This window comes from Priapulus caudatus, unplaced genomic scaffold, assembly GCF_000485595.1.
Source record: "Priapulus caudatus unplaced genomic scaffold, Priapulus_caudatus-5.0.1 Scaffold191, whole genome shotgun sequence".
Lineage (NCBI taxonomy): Eukaryota > Metazoa > Priapulida > Priapulimorpha > Priapulimorphida > Priapulidae > Priapulus > Priapulus caudatus.
In genome coordinates this window covers 16,554-21,839 of record NW_014577252.1, presented here as the reverse complement: position 1 = coordinate 21,839, position 5,286 = coordinate 16,554, and positions in this window count along the sequence as shown.

Genomic DNA, 5,286 nt, shown 5'->3' with positions numbered 1-5,286 from the left:
TCAAGGACTCCCCTCAAGATTCAAGAAACTTTTCAAGGACTGTGCGAACGCAATGTAACATTATACCCGCGATTCATTTCAATCTTGATTTGCATTTTCAATTTCCATTAATCAATTTCAGTCAGGCTTTCATTTCATCTGGCGATAACCTGAAGCATAGTAATCACCCCCGTGATTTGGAGCCGATTGTACGATGTTAGCCTGAAGGTATACTGGCTGCCATGTAAGCAATATAATTAAGACAAAACATAACAAATATGCATCCTACCAGTAATAGTTGGTTGGTAATTTTTCGCACCATGCACTAGATCACGTATATTGCATTACTATTATTATATTATACATAAGCATACCATACTGGTGTAAATTCTATGTCGTACTCGAGGGCTACTAACGCCATTTATTGAATGTGCAGCATCGAATAGGGGCACCGATCGTTGTAATTCGGGTTCACACGGCTTCTTTCAACTGTTCTCGGTTTCCTCGCAGCAAATGCTACCAGCACACTCTAACAACATGTGCGAACAGCAAACCCCAGAGGTCCCCCACAACACGGCCCGCGCGCACCCAGCCCACGTACCACTTATGCACAAAACTCACCCCCAACACAAAACACGCCCGGACTTCGCCCGGAAACTGCGACGTGGTCTCACTTTGTTATCTAACCGTTAATTAGTAATGTAGCCGCGCCGTTACCCCGCGCCCCCCGGCCGCCCCCAACAACACACCCGACAACAACCGACCTAGCCAACATGAACCTGAGACAGATAGCACAATTTACAACACGATTCATGCCCACCCCTATATAGCTGGCCTTCTTTGTGCATTAGTAAATTATTACTCTACTGTATGTTATGGTACTAATATATAATATACATGATATACCCGTCATCCTAAATGTGGTGAAAAACACAGTATTAGTGCGTAGAATCATTTTGTATGTCGTATTCTTAATTAATATTTGTTTACATGCCAGCAGTAATACCTCTAGTAAATGTATCGCCAAATCTACGTGTTATCTATAGCCAGTGTTTCGCAGATTGAAAATGGAAAGCGACTGGAAATGATTGAATGAAATTGAACAATGAAATCAAGATTGAAAAATGACTCGGGGTATAATACAGTGCCACAGTCCTTGAAAAGTTCTGAACTTTGAGGGCGAGGATGTCATGTCTGTGGAAAGAGGTCATATACTATAGCGAATTCGCTAGTCTAATCTGATTTACTATTACTATGGTAGACCACTTATGAGAACATGTGCTTCAACGTCGTGTCCAGTGAATTTATATGCGCGTATACCTGTCCGGGCGTTTTGTTGTGGGCTTGTTCCGATAATTGGTTTTATCGTGTTAGTGAGTTAGAGACAATGCCGTTGGGCCGTGTTTGCGGCGCTGAGGGATATAAGAGTTGAAATATTGGTCTGTTACAGGTCAATTACGCATCAACGTGCATATGAGCGTTCATAAGTAGACTGAGAGATGCGAAGTATAATGCGAGAGTCTATAAAACCTGGACGACCTCATAGACAGTATGGGGGAGAACTGATTACGATAGATATCAGTATATATAAAGTGACTGAGCCAGCTAGAGAGGTCGTATAACAAGATAAGGCTCAGGTAATAATCAACGTCCAGGTAAATCTAGAGGTGTTGATGTTTTGTTAGAAAACAGGTGAGCAGTGAGCGGTAGGTTTAGACTAGGCGTTAATATAAGTGCGGATCACAGGTCGTTGACGAGTGTTATAATCGTTAAGAGGTGTAAACTATTGCGATGGATTGAAAACGTTAAAGGACGATAATAGCTAGCCGTATATTTAATGATTTAAATAGTAGACTAATGAAAAAATCGTCACCGAGTAAGTATGAGTCAGTGAATGTGTTGCGTGTGAGTTATTAAATCCTTAGTCCTGGTGGTAAACTAAATGTAGTGGCATATGAGCCTATTGCTATAATTAAAGAGGGCGAGACTCCGCGTATATGATTAGTTCGCTGAAATGGGATATAATAAGTGTCAACTATTGGAAAATCTCTTGTGAAAGTTCCCCCACTAGCGAAAGAGTAACTGTCAGTTTTCGCGTCGCATTGTTATGAAACCATGTGTTTAGCAGACGTGATTCGAGATATGGATCACTCAGTAAGACTATGCTGGCTTTGTCCGAAGATCACAATCGACTACCGCCCAGAGTCACAGCGACTCGCAAGATGAGGCTCTATTCTTAGGCGTTTGAACAAGCCTATCCCGCGAGGCAAAACACGATCACTATGCCATACAGATAAAACGGTGTGGCACATACACATATTCATTATCGTGCATAGTTATGAAAAGTTTGAAGTACTTGGTGAAGTAGTACCTATCCTTCGATGACGGACAGGTATATCAGACCTACATACTATAATTCACCGAGTATGTGGTAAGCACGCATCTGAGCATATATAATGTTGCTACAAATGACATGCTGCTGTGTAGTAGTATACGGTCAGGATCGGCTACCACAAGCAAGAGAAATATGTTCATTCTTGCACCTAGAAAGGTGTGGGTCTATCGTTCCACCCAATTACACTCGCACATTTATTGTCCAAGATTCCCAGGAAAAGACGTATAGTATTTCAATTATCACATATATATCTCCGAATTCATACGAGACCGACACTGACAAAATATAAGGGACGTGTGCATGTACGCGTAATGAGGCTGGTGACAATGGTCTATTAAAGTTATGTATGTGACTCACAGGTTCAAGCAAAGCAACTCTACACTATTTGTTGAGGACTCAATAAATGAATGACGTATATATGAGTAGTCTATAGAGCACAAGTCAATATCAACATGTCACAAGACGATCGCGCACTCTACTTGCGAGCGAATCTAGATGAGATTGCATGGAAGTGCGCCCTGAACGAGGCCCTGGAGTCCGAGGATATGTCGCCCCTCGCTGATCTCCATTCTGTTGGCTTGGAGATCATCTGTGGAGTGTAGAAGGTTCCTTGCTACTGCAAAGCGATGTTTGGCAACTGTAGTGCGCAGAGGATGAGATTGATCGCACCTGCCACAGAATTCCGGTGGCTGAGATAGTCGAGGAAAGAATGGTCTGCTGCTCGTTACTCCATCGGGACTAACGCGCAGTACTCACATCGAGTAATCACGAGATCGGTGCTCAGCCCACGCTATGTACACCTGGAGGCACTCCTCGACATATAGATTAAGTGTTCAGCCACCACACGCATTTAAGGACGAGCTAAGGCCATACATGGCATGAGTGGGAAATATGTACGTGTCTCGGGTCCATATTGGGGCGGACTGAAACAGAGAATCGCAACGGGACAGAAAATGAGAAATGTTCGTCGCGCAGCACCTCAACGCGGGCCTCGGAGATCTGCTGAGAATCGCTGGTCGCCCTGCCGGTAACATCAAGGTGGGTTTCTGTGAGTCCGAGAATTGGACTATCGCGCCAAGTAATGGTATGGAATCCGAGAAGAGGTCGCTTATGGGCTGAGTCCAGGAGGGAATCTGATGCTCCGCCCACTAAGTACTGGACATTGCTTCATAGATATGCGAATTGGCATGCCCGAATATGAGTCGTGTATATCTAGCTTCGAACGAAGACACCTATTGCCCTAGCTGGCTGCACTCCAAAGAAATAGAGTGTCCTACCACCGTGGCCGTATATGGAAACAGATCGTCATATCTGCCAACTGAGTGAGCTGTTAGTGTCGTGCCTAGAATCTAAGAAGCAGAGGGGCGTAATCGGCACCATTCAGTATTGGACTCGTGTTAGGAAAAAGGTCTTAAAACTGACCACGACCTAGTACTGAACTATCTCGTCTAGAGGAAAGGGTTCTACTCAATGACAGGCTCCAAGAGAAGGCTCACACTCACATGGCGGTACTGGTCACTCCAAAACGAAGTGATTTCACTCATTGAACTGTGGGGGGTGGGAGGAATGTGGGTGTGGGCGAAAATTAAAACGCGTGTGACCAATATATATTATACTATCGAGGAGTGAGAGCATCGAGTGGGTGGCGATACATAGACCATTATATATTTATTATATTAATATGTATATATTGCGTTTATATTGTTAATCATTCTCGAGCGACAGCACACCGTTTGAGTTTAAAGTAATGTGCCTGTCCTTGGCTGCATCCAGCGGTAGTGATAGGAGGATGTGGAGGGTGTGAGGTGAGTGAGGGTGAGCGGAGGGAGTGGGTAAAGTACACGTCCGGAGTGTGCGAATCAGATATGAACCACATACTGATTACTATATAATATATATATATATAAGTGAGTGGAGGAGTGAGAGGGGAGAGTAGTATTGGCAGTTTCCTTCTCCTCCGAAACGCACGCCTGAAACGGTGCTCCGCATGCCGCCAATATTTCCCGAGAAAGAATATTATTTTGCAAAGATCTATGTATGCATTTAAAATAAGAGAACTTATCGCTAGCATAGTATTTTATATGATAACATTCCATCAGTAGATCATCCAGAAATAGGAAGAAAACTGTGCATTTAGGGTCTCTGCTGCATATACCAGTCAGTACACAATCTGGCTGCGTTAGGTGTACTAAGCGCATGCCCCCGAGGCAATGCTCAACCCACTCGCCAGAGTGAGTTATGCTTGTTGTGATGAATATCATTTAATATGGCTAGGGGGAAATCTCAGCATAGATTTATGTAACTAACTTGTTATGCAGTCAGACCTGTGTTTGTAGATTCTGGAGAAGCGCCCTAGCATGTAGGGGTGAACAAACCTCCTACTTCGATCCCTCCGTCGCTTCCCTTGGCTTCGCCTTGTGGCATCGGTGAGCGAGGGGGGGGCCCACGCCCCCGCCGCCTTGGACTTCAAAACGAAGATCACTCATGTATCTGCACTCTGAGAAAAAAGATACTCCATGTACTCGCACTTCTGAGAAGAAGATCATTCATGTAACTTCGGCACTCTGAGAAGAAGGTCATTCATGGAGCTGGACTCCAAAGAAGGTCACTGCAATGAACTTGCGACTTAATAAGATCAGCCTCATGTACTGCACTGCTGAGAAAGAAGATGCACTCATGTACTGCACTCTGAGAAAGAAGATCATCATGTACTGCACTCTGAGAAAGAAGGTCCTCATGGACTGGACTCCAAAGAAGGTCACTCATGGACGGACTTCAAGAAGATCACTCAATGTACTGCACTCTGAGAACAAGAGTCTACTCATCGTACTTGCACTCTGAGAAAGAAGATGCACTCATGGTACTGGCCACTCTAAGAAAGAAGGTCAACTCATCGGCACTGGAGCTTTCAA